This window comes from Grus americana, chromosome 14 (assembly GCF_028858705.1).
Source record: "Grus americana isolate bGruAme1 chromosome 14, bGruAme1.mat, whole genome shotgun sequence".
Classification (NCBI taxonomy): domain Eukaryota; kingdom Metazoa; phylum Chordata; class Aves; order Gruiformes; family Gruidae; genus Grus; species Grus americana.
In genome coordinates this window covers 12,395,768-12,407,937 of record NC_072865.1, presented here as the reverse complement: position 1 = coordinate 12,407,937, position 12,170 = coordinate 12,395,768, and positions in this window count along the sequence as shown.

Sequence of the window (12,170 nt, the reverse complement as noted above, 5' to 3'; positions counted from 1 at the left end):
GGCTTTCCTCCTAAACCAGAATCTGAGCTTTGTGAGCAGGAGAGCTGCCGGAGCTCCGGCTTCTGCTGCTCTTCATATTTATGTACTCAAAGAGGTGTCAGCCACAGCTGGGCAGAAATAAACCCCCCGTGCCCACCCCTCGCCTGCCGGCCCTGGCTAAGCCGGAGCGCTCCGTGGCACTGTGCCGGCGCTGCAGCCAGCCGCAGCAACACGATGCTAAGCCCGGAGGGGCTGGGGATAATATTACCAAGGTAAAATATAACAGGAAAAGTCTGCAAATGCCCTTTCAAAACAGCAGAGAGCGAGTAATGTCATTAGGCCAGGGGTCAGGAGGGGACAGGGTTTGAAGGTACCCTTCGCCTACCAAAGGCCAAATGTGGGACAGGGGCAGGAGCCAATGAGCGGCGGCTGGACAGGAGACACCCTGCACTGTGCAAACTCCCGCCTTCAGTTTCATGTTGCAGCTGCCCCTGTTTGTGGACAGGAAAATGTTCTAAGGACCGGGCAGTGAGAGGCAGCGGCAAATGGGGCTCCTCTGAGTTACAACAAGGCTCTGGTGGGTCCTCGCCAGCCCCCCGCGTTCTGATGCTCTCTCCTTGGCACTAAAACTAAATGCAGCACCAGGGGAAATTTGCGTGGCAACCAGGACAGCCACCCCAGCCAGTTGGGTAAGCTGGGGGCAGCGGAAGGGGAAGGTGCCCCCAAGGGTCTCCCAAAGTCCTCCCCTAAAGCAATCTTCATTCATGTGGGCTGCTAATTGGAGGCCCCGCTCCCCATGGGGCAGCAGCGGTTAGCAGTCCATGCCCCTGGGTTTCACTGAGTTTCTCTGCTTGGTTCCTTTCCACGAGCTCTGCTTTTCTTTCCCCTCAGCCCCGCTCAGCGCTCAGCTCAGCCTTGTCCTTCACCTGAAGTCACCGAGCACGGGGACCTGGTGTTGCTTTTCCTCCATGCTTTCTGTGCCTGGTGGTTCCTGATCAGCCATGTTCACTCGGGAGCTTCTGCCTCATCCTCCTCCTCAGCTTGTGACATGAGGGCTCTGTGATGCTGAGTGGTCAGCAAGGAGGGAACCTCTGGAAACGCACCACTGGGGCGACGTGGCCCCTTGCTCCCCACAAGCCTGGGTGGAAACTGCCCCTCTGCTCTCAGCCTGATGTCTTCTTTGCCACAGGGCTGAGGACATGGCCTCCTGGGCTAGAGGGGACCTGGGAAACAAAAGAGTGGCTTCAGAGGACAAGTGACTGCTGGCTGTGATCTCCAGCTCGTCCAGGCAGCGGGGCTGTGGCTGTGCTCATTCAGAGGTTGCCATTCCCACTCCAGCATCCTTGGGCACCATCAGGGAGCAATGCTCCACCGTGCCGGCTAAGCCCCTCGTGCAGGCACACACGGGCGCCATATCTGCCTGTGCCGTGGCAGAGACCCCCCAGTCCCTTCTCTGGAGTGCACCTGGCAGAAGGTCCCTCCTCACCTCATGCCACCAAACTCAGCTTGCTGCAGCTCTCTTTCCCTGGCGCAGGGACAGGCACTGGGGCTGCTCCGACCCCAGCAGAAGAGCCTGCAGCCAGCACTGAGGGCTGGGGAGATGCACACACACAGGGTGATGTACAGGGCTCCAGCCTGCCTGACTCTGCAGCCTGCTCCCCTCCAAAATCGCAGCCTTGCACATGCTGTGGAGCTAAAGCCACACAGTTACTGCAGGGGAAACCTATGAAGAGAGAACTGTGGTGGCAAAGGAGTAAGGAGGGGGTTGTGGATGAGCTGTTGAAACAGATGGGAATTTCCTGGAGCAAGCAGCAGAGGCCCGGCAGCAGTGGAGGGTAGGGAAGGTTCCTGCGCGATGGCTCATGCTGCCCACCAGCTGTGTGGGCTGTGCGAGGAGACCAGGATGCCCATTGACTCCTTATGGCGTTTTCAGTGATTCATTTGTCCGCGGGAAGCAGCACACCCGCAGCAGCTGAAGCAGCCTGTCCTCCTCCCCGGGCTGTTCCGGCGCAGCCAGCGCCTTCTGCCTGGGGACGAGAGCCCGGCAGCAGCCTGGGGCACTCGGCTCACCCCGTACCTCACTTTATCTGGGGGGAAGAAAGCCTCTGTCAGAGACCCTGCACCGCTCTTCCTGCACTGCCTGACATCCCGCCATGGACACCCAAGCCTTCCCCTTGCTGTTTTGCTGGCAGCATCCCCACATGCTGCCCCAGAGGCAGCCTGGCGCGCTGGCACCAGCCAGCCATCGGTGTGCAGCGACCAAAGGGAGCTGCGCCATCCCTCGTGCTTACTCTTTCACTCTGGCTGAACTCAGCCTCCCCGCCGGTCCGTGCCACTGGCAGTTCCCACACTGCACTGATGGTGTCTGTCGTAACCCATCTATGTCACCCCGCTGTCCCCTCACCAGCCCGCCTGCCTCATCCCTGCCTGTTGGGCTGCCTCTGGTCCTGGTGGTGCTGCTGGGCCTCCCTTCCCTGCCCATCCCTGCCTGGCAGGACAGCACCGGGAGCTGGGGTGTCTCCTCCATCCCCATCGTCCTGCTGCCGGCTGCTCCTCTGCTCTGCTCCCCAGCAGGAACGAGGGGCAAGGGGGAAGCTGGCCGAGACCCAGACTGACCTCATCCTCCTCTGCTGACCCTGGCAACATCTCCTGCCTCTCCCTGGGGGATGCTCAGAGTGTGGGAGCCGCTACCACTGTTTTCTCTTCCTCTTTCCGTTTAACCGTCTCTTCCCGGAGACGCGCCACAATCACACGAGCAGGTCCCGATCCCCCTGCACCAGCAGAGCTGGCCAAGGAGGTGAGCAGTGAAGGGAGCCGCTCTGGATCCCCAGCGCTGCGAGTGAGGACTTGCTGTTCCTCAAGCAGCCGTTGCTGGCAGGGACATCCATGGGCATCTCCCCACCTCGTGGCTCCCAGCCCAGGGTGACCGCCAGCCAGGCTGCCCCTGTCTGTCCCCAGGCCCCCATCCTGCAGCACCCCCTCCACACCGCCCCTGCCCTCCCCACCAGCTCTCCTTTGAGCATCCCCCATGGCAACTGGCCATCACCGTCCCCAGCTACTGCACCCCCAGCCCAGGCTCCAGCGATGGGAAGGGGCTGGTTGTCAGATCTCAGCTACCCCTAACCACAGGCGCTGGTGTTAGAGCAGAAACCCCTCTGCAGCCATCCCCTCCTGCTCCCCTTGCCAGCCTGGCGAGTGGAGCTGCCTGCAGCACTTTCGGGAGCGGCAGGGACGGGGCTGTGGGCCCGGTGGGGCTGGAGTCCGGGGTGCCAGGGCAGCAGGCACTGACACATCTCCTGGCCCCATGCAGACACTGCTCTGCTGTTCCTCAGCACCTCAGCACCGAGTCCCTGGGCAGGAGGCACTTCAGCTCCAGCCAGCGCTATAAATAAAACCATTCTCTTTTATCCCGCCAAATAGGTTCTCATTGATTTTACCTATTCCTCCTCCTCCCTCCTGCATTCCTTTGATATGTGAAGTCAGCTGCGGAGGAGCTCAGGGAGCCACCAGCCTGGCAGGGGAAATGCCACCTCCTCCAGCCCCTCTCCCCTGGCAATAGCCGCTCTCCCCTGGTTTTCGCTCTCTGAACAGGCGGCACCACTGGAGGAGAAGAAACAAAGCTCCCCGGTGGAAGTTTGCCGGCTAATTATTTATTAATCTCCTCCTGACAGTGCAATCGCCGGCAGTGAGGCAGCCCCTGAGCCCCCGCCATGGGGAGGAGGAGGAGGAGGAGAAGGAGGAAGAGGATGGAGGGGCTGGTGGGGCCTTCTTGCCATGGCCGAGGAGCTCGGGGTGAGCTGACACATCGCTGCCTTCTCTGTCTGCTTCGGTTATGGTTGTACTGGTGGCTGAGATAAGGGGGGCCCATGTCAGAGGCCCCAGGTCCCCATCCTAGGAAGTGCTGAGGACTAGTCCCAGGGTGGTCCCTGGTCCCTTGCAGGTGATGTCAGCTGGGGGGCTCAGCCCCCCCAACCCAGGCGGTGCATGAATGCCTGCTTGCTGCAAGCAGTTGTTCTGCACACAGGAGCTGCCTGTGCAGAGATGGCTAGCAACAGAAATAATGCAGCAAAATCACAGCTCACACAGTCTTCCTGGCACTTGAAAGCATCTCGAGAGCTTAAAAAGCTGCAAGACGCTCTCATTCCCATCCCTTCCCTGTTATCCTTGCTGCTCACTGCCTGTGCTTTGGGCCCCCCTTCCCGGGGGGAGCGTGCAGCACTTTCCCAGCCAAATGGTACCAAGTTGAGCACGGTGAATCCTGCCCGCACCATGCAGCAGGAGGCAGGGAGGCCGCGTGCTGCCCGCCGGAGCGGGGCTGCGGGTGACTCATCGCCATGCAGTATGCAATTACCAAGGCAAGTGCAGGCCCCTGCTGTTTTGCACAGGTATCTGTGTCAGCCAGGGCTATTTCCAGCTCTCTCCGCGCTCTCGGCTCCTTCGAGAGGTAAGGAATACAGCCACCTAGCTCCTCTGCCTGCCACAGGGACAGGCATGATATTCCCATGAGCAAAGAGCCAGGGGGTTGGATATTGCATCCTGAATTGCACAACTGGGGGAGGAGGGAGTGGTGTGCAATTGCCCACGCATTTGATGTATTTAAGGGCACATGCACAGCCGCAGACTGAATGGAAAGACAGAGAGATGCAATGAGGCTGCACAGTGCCCATTGCCACGGACTAAGTGCTAGGTGAGGAGAATTTAGAGCTGTTATTATTAGTGATGCTGGTAGCGCTAGAAAGCAAGCGTCAGGGATGGGATAAAGCAGGAAAATGCTCTGGCCTGGAAAGGCAGGGGAGGGACCAGGATAAATGGAGCAAAGCAACGTGCGGCACTGCCTTCTCCCTCCCCTGATAACTGCAAGCTCCATGGGGCAGCGTCTCTGTCTCCCGATCTGTACACTGAGTGCACGCCGTCCCCCGTCAAGCTGTTAAGCCAGACCGCACTCAGAGAGTGAGATTTTTTTGATTCCGAAAATGTTTGCCTAAGACTTTTCTCATTACTTTTCCCTCCGATCGCTGTGAGCAGGAAGTGGGGGAAAGCTTAGGCGTTGAGCGCTTCTTGGACAAGCTCCAAGCAAGGGGTGCAGCCCTCCAGCCACAAGCCTCGTTCACTACAGGGGTTTTGCAACTGGGGTTGTCACAACAGGGCAGCAGCTGCAGCCTAGTGCCCATGGCCATAAGCGGAGGCAGCTATGTCGTTGCACCAGCGCTCTGTGCGGCAAAACGTGCCTGTGCTGGGGGGGATGGGGTGCACCCTTCGGGAAGCCTGAGCAGGCTGAGTCTGCCCGGGGGAAGCAATCTTGTCCTTGCACAGCCTTTGGGAGTTTTCCCGGGGTGCTGGAGGTTTGCTCAGCGTCACCTGAAGGCTGTGACATGGGGGAAGCCTCCAGATGCAATACAGCTGCACCTGGCACGGCCTGCTCTGCCTGTGCAGCGTGGTGAAGCAATGGATATATATGACATTACCGAAGGCCCAGAGACCCCGTACGCTGCTTGTCAGTGCACGTCGTGTGTCCTGTTTAACGGCCCTGAAGATGAGCAGTGTTCATCACCCAGCTGGGCTCGGGCAGATGGGTCTGCTGGAGGCAGTTGTGGGGGATAATGGCCGAAGGAGGGATGGATGCAGAGCTGGAACCTGCAAAGGGGCTGTGAGGGCTCCGTGCCTCAACCTCCCACCTTTGCCTTGACACGTGCCCACCAAAGCCTGGCCTGGGCAGAGCACGAGGCCGCAGTCAGACCTCTCCGGAGCACGGGCCGTGCCCTCTGTGGACAAGCCACCAGGCTGCAAGTGGCACCAAGTGCCTTTGTCCTTCCTGCACCGCCCGGCAAAGCCCTCAACGTAGGAGAACTGCTACATTTTTTTGCTGGAAAAATCTCATTAATCATCCTCAGCACCGCCTCCTTGGCCTTTGTCACAGTTTGGTGCCCTAGTGCCAGCTTCGCTTTAAAAGCATTATTTATTTTTAATAAAAGCTGATCTAAACGGCAACATTGTCGGGATGATAAAAATAAAAATGCAGTGGTTGTCACAACTGTCAGCATCCCTGGGAATGGGGGACTGGCAGTGCCCGGCTGCGCTCCCCTCCAGCCTGCGTTGCCGCACGGGCAGAGGAGGAAACATCTGTGCCAGGAAAAGCAGCTCCTGTTTTTTCTCTGAATACACAGGTGAACTTCTTATGTATACTTGTTATTTTCTAAATGTTTAGTAACTTTAATTTCATTTATTGCATGAATAAATGAGCAAATATGACATATATAAATGTTGAAAAGTAAATTAGTTTGTTAATCCCCTTCATTAAAAAAACTATGTATTATTCAAATATCTGTGTTGCAATGCGCTGACATCACATTAGCAGCAGTAATAAGAAATGCTGTTTATCCATACGAAACTAGATTTTCAGGGCATGGATCTGGCAGCGTGCGTCGAGTCGGTACATGGCTGAGACCATAAACCACGGCGACTGGTGGCATCTCCATTTGCCCAGGGAGCCGTGGTGGGTCACGGGGCAGCGCTCCATGTCCCAGGCTGGCGACCAAGCTGAGATCTTCACCCTGAGGTTGTCCCTGGAACAGTCTGCCTCTGCTTCCCAGTCCCATCAGGCGGGGTGAAGGGGAAATGAGCAGGAAGCGTGCAGGAAGCGAGAAGGAAGCACGCCTCACTCGCTTCCTGAACATCTCTTCTCCTTCCATCGCTCTTCCTTCTGGCAGACGGGAATAAAGCTTTACCAGAGGCCCCGGGGAGAGCCCGGACGGCTCCCGCACAGCCCTGCCACTGCGGCTCTGCCCGGCTCCACTGGTTTCTCCCGCGGGGCTGTGGCTTTTGGCAGGGCCGGGCAGGGGCAGGATGCTGTGCCAGGGCTCCTCTCAAGCTCCGTTTCTCCCTGGGTTTTCCAAACCAGCTTTATTTGTGGGCACGAGCCCCGTGAGCGACTGCATTTGAATGCTGCCTGGTCGGAGCAGAGTGCAGCCGCGACCGGGACAAAACAAAACCAGCATTCACGGGTGGTCATTTAAATTCCCAGCAGCTGTTCCCTCCCAGCACACTCATGCCCTCCCTCCTTTGCTGTCCACAGGCACTTTTGGGGGCTTTTTCCCTGGGCAGCAGGGGAGAGGGTCTTCCAGCAAGTTCCCCCGTGACCAGCATCTCTCCTCCTCCTCCTGCCTGCTAAAAACAAGCTTTGGGGGGACAGTAGCTGGGCACTGCTCCTCACTCGGGGGTCTGCACCTACTGGGGCTTCAGCCCCCCATGGCGCCTCATCCCTGCCCCGGTGCAGTGGGTCGTGCAAGGCCAGCTGGGTGCTCGCCGGCCCCCCCAGCCCCTGCGCCGGTTACGGGTGCCCCGTGGCTGCCTCGGCTGGCCCCGGCTCATTCCCATTTCCTGGTGATGGTGCCTCACCCCCTGAGGCTGAGCCACACTGTGGGGGCGGCCGCCTAGCCCGCCTCCAGCACTGCACGGTCTCCAGTGGGAGAACTGGCCCCCCGCGCCGAAGGACACTCAGCTTCCCAGGGCAGGGGCGCAGACAGGTGTGTGCCCCCGGGACACCGCGTAAACCCAGTGCGACGGGGCTTTGGGCCAGGCGTAGCTGCGGGACCCAAGCAGAGGCTGAGCGGTGCCTTTTGGCCCCAAGCACGCTCACATGAGAAAGAAATTGCTCGCACGTGTTTTGGTCTGGTTGGGTTTAACCCCAGCCCTGCTTTCCCGCGCAGGCTGCCGGCACAAGGGCCCGGCAGGGAGCAGGCAGCAGCACGCCAGGCACCGGCAGCAGGAGCGAGCAAGCTGCGGTTTTCCAGCTGGAGACAGGCAGCTGCTGTGAAAAGCTGGTGGTGAAACGCTGCCTGCAATCCCATTACGGCTGCGAGCGCGAATGAGTTTAGTGGCCTCAATTTAATTCCCATTTGTACATGGGGGGAAAAAAAAAGAAAAAGAGGAAGAAGAGCGAAATCACAGATCAACATGGATCGGCTGGGATGGCGATGCACGAGCTGCAGCCGTGTGGGAGGCAGGAGATGCCAGGGATGCGCCCAGCCCCGGGGAAGCGGGTGCTGCGCTGGCAGCAAGGATGGGTGCCGCAGGGGGAGGAGAGGGACACCTCACTCCTGCTGCGTGTGCCCAGCACGCCCGAGTGCGGGTTGGGAGAGCCGCTGCGGTTTCGTGTAGCTGGAACCCATCAGCAAGGGAGTGCACCAGGCACTGTTCCTGGCTGGAGAGCCGTATCGATGGCAAGTGCATGGGCTGCTGTGGGCCAAGCCAAGTGTGTCCTTCCTCTCCTTGCCCCCCGGACATGTGTGGGGCTGGGATGGACTCGGCTGCAGGAACGCTGGAGGAGGGAAGATGCTGCTTAAAGCCCAGAGGAGCCGGGGCTCCGATTTCAAAAAATAAAGTGGGGATTTTCACCTGTACTTGCTTAGTGAGTTAATGACTTTATTTCTGACCTGATGCTCTTACCTCTGATGACTCAGGCATGAAAAGGGAGAACAGATAAGAGCAAAGAGGCCTGGCCGATGGGATGCTGGTGGCTGCTCAGTGCCTGGCATCCCCCAGCCTGGATCCCTTCCAGGAGATTCCAGAAATACCGTCAGCACCGGGAGAGGGACTGCGGGCACGGGGCGGGCAGCAGCTCTGGGAGGTGAAAGCAGAAGCAGCTATCCCTGATAAGAGATGGGCTCTGCCCCATTATGGCTATGGCGATCGCACTGACAAGAGTGCTAGGCATTTTATACTTCGCATAACCTGTCTGGATCACGCTGTACCACCCTGGCGCTCTGAGCTCGTCCTCTTCTGGGAGGAATAAACCTCTGTGATGGGGAGAAGAGGAGCACTTCTCCTTCCCCTGACACCTCCAGCTGTAACCAGGACCCGGGTGCCCGCCCGTTGCCCCGGGGTGATTGCTGAGGCGGGCAGGCAGTGGGGAATGACCCCAGGCCGGGGGAGTTCATCAGTCCCAGAGCAACCCAGCCCCTCCTGGCTGCATTTCTCCATCACAAGAAGCAAACAGATGAGTTTAACCTGAATTAGCTGCTTTAGATTGGGAGGACAATCCCAATCTCACTGCACCCAGTTCCCCCCAGCCTAAACAAGAAACTGGGCAGAACATACATTTTCTGTGCCGAGGGGGAGGTTTCTCCTCTCCCCCACCATTTGCTTCCAAGTTCATCAAGCCCTGCAGAGATGTGAGCAGAGCTCTCTGCAGCTGGAGGGCTAACGTCTCAGCTCTTCCAAATAAATAGAAAGTGACCCAGTTTCTTTATTTTTCTTTTCCCAAAGTTCAAGCACCCAAAAAATGAGACAGTAAGTAGAAACCACAAATAGATTCCACATATCCTGACAGAGCCTGACAGGGGATGAAAGCAGGGGAAAAGGCTCCTGCCTCCCCTGCTCAGACCCCGGTACAGCGGCAGCACATCCTCCCCGGGGTTAGCTTTCCCCGGCCAAAGAAGCAGGAGAGTCTTTGGGGCTGACCCCAGCTCAAGTCCCACGCTGCCTAGGAACTGCTTAGGAAAGCTGCCATCCCCTGGCCAGCCCCGCGGCTCCAGTGCTCTTTGCCCCCAGGCGTGAGGGGGGTGGACCAGACAAGGTCCCAGGCTGGCGCAGGCGGGATGCTGGCTGGCTGGCCTGGTGCTCCGAGGAACATCTCACTGCTGCAGTTCAGCTTCACAGCCCCAGGCTCTGCCGGCACCACGGCTGGATGCGCCTCTGCTTCCACCTGGGAATGACTCGGGGTGCAGAAGTCCCTCTTTCGCTAGGATTTTGTCTTCAGTTCTTTTTTTTTAATGAAGCCAAGGGGGCTCATGTGCTCCCCACACCCCACCGGGACCAGGCTCTTCCGAGGCAGGGTGGGAGCTTCCCCTGGGCTGCTCCTGTCAGCCTTGCTCCAAGTATTAAGGTGAGCAGCAGAACATGCCCAGCCTTCAACTATTCCTATCACGTCCCATCTGGAGACAGAAATCTGCCTGCTGGCTTTACAATTAAAATTGAAATGATTTGATTATGGGGCTTCATTAGTAAAAACAAACACCAGGCAGCCTTCCTCCCTCTCCCCCCCATCCCCGCCCAGCCGTTCCTCCCCAGGGCTGTTTTAGGTAAATCCCAGCCAGGATGCGGGCTGGGCACACAAAGGGCGTTTGTGTCTGCAGCTTGTACCTACAGTGGGGTGCAGCCCAAGAGAGGCAAATTTTAGACTCACAAATCACCTCCTTCAGGTAGAGATGCAGCAACAGCCTCGGATTGACGTCTCGATGGACTGCTGCCCAACAGCGGGCATAGCGATGGTTTTAGCAGCAGCAGGACGCTTTGCAGCCCTGCACAGCCCGCGGAGCGCTTGCAGACCTTACTGTGGAGTTCCCAAAGCCCTTGAGGCTTCTGATTTACACTTTGACTCCATTCTCTTCCTTTCGTGAGTCTTTGCAATGGGGCCATTTGCACCTTCACGCCAACCTTGATTTGCCACTGCCAGGTCTGGTTTTCTTCCCCACAGCTGGTTCATCCCGCGGGAAAGCAGGGAGCATGAGGAAGGAGCGAGCCAGCACAGTGCAGGCTGTCCGTGGCATATGCAGATGTTCGAGTCCCCAAAGCTGCGGCAGTTCTGAGGGAAGTAATTCAATTAACACTTGGGCGTTGGGAACAGGCTGTGCAGACTGGGAGAGGAGGAATGCTAATGAAGGAGGGTTTGGGAATGCTGCTGGGCTAGAGTGCCGCTCACCCGGCTGCTTCCAGCGCCTGGTTTTCTCTAGCAGATGGGATGGCTCTGGGCAGTGCGGAGATGAGGTGGGAATTAGGCAGCCTTTCTGCCTCCGGTGCCTGATGCGAGGAGAGGGCTTTGAAACGGCTCTTGACGCTGAATTGGTGGCCCATCTGAAAGGGCCTGTGGCAGAAGAGGTATGTGCTATTCCCCCGGCGGCACGCTGCAGGAACCCCTGCCAGAGTCCCATGCCTGCAGAAGGCAGGATGACCCTTCTGCCCTCTCCCTGCCTGCGGACAGGGACACTTCCCTTTGGTGCTCACCTGAGCTTCTCCATCCCCATCTCCCACCTGCACTGTCTGCATTTGCTCGGGCAAAAAGCTGCCTTTGAGGTCTCCCCAGCACCGTAGCACGCGCACCAGCGGGGCCATGCCTCCTGCGAGCAGCCAGCTGAGCCGGGAAGTGGCCAAGAAGACTGAGCCATGGTGCCTGCAGACCAGAAGCCCAGGCTGTCTGGGACTCCGCAGCCTCTTTAGCCCTCCCTGTATAATGAGGGGAACCCAGACCCCGAGCTGCAGGGCAGGGGGGCTGCAGCCACAGGGCTCTGGCTGCAGAGGAAGCCCCTGGCTGGGAGCAGGGCCTGCCATGCCAGCTCCGGCTGATGGCAGTGCCTGGTGGCACACAGGGCTCGCACACACAGCTTCTCCTCAGGGCAGCAAGCCTGGCTGGGCAGGGGACGTGGAGAGGGGAGCAGAGCTGGGCTTGGGAGTCCCCCTGCCCAAAATGGCTCAAGGCCATTGCAGCCTAGGGGCCACCAGTGCCCCAAGGTCGGACCGAGGGATGTATTTGGGATGCATTCGCAATCCCACGTACCACCGTGACAGCCGTGTGCAGCCACCCCAAGGACGCAGGCACAGGGCTGCAGGAGGAGAGCTGTGGCTGTGGGTGTCTGTCCCCTTTGCCAGGCTGGGCAGCAGGAAAGGGCGGCTGTTACAGGAGCCAGCAGGAAGGCAGGAGGGTGCTCTGCCCCCCTCCCCGCCACGCTCGCTTCTGTGGCCTCTGGAAAGCCCCAAGGTGCTCTCCAGCCAGCCGAGTGACCTTGGGGACAGGACAAGACCACAGGGATCTGCCTTTTGCTGCCAGGCGGATGAAGCCCCTCATGCCACAGGGCCGAGGAAGCCCTAAGGCAAAGGGTGCATCGCCCCAGGACCGCTGGCTTGGGGGTTCCTGGCCTGGGGACCCCCTGGGGCATGGTGGGTCAGGGGTGCGCAGTACAGGGGCTGGCATGCTGGCTGAGCTTTTCGCGGTGGGGAGCGCTGCCCGGCCGCTCCAGCTGACTCATGTCACGTCAGGGCCAGGCTGGCTTCCCAGTGGCATGAAGCCTCCCCCCGGACGGGGGCACTGGGCCGAGCTGCAGCCAGGGCAGGTGGTGGGGGTGTGTGGGTTATAAGGTTACACCAAAGAAAGAGCAGCTCCCGGTGGGACGCTCCCCTCCCCGGCTGTGTGCCATCCG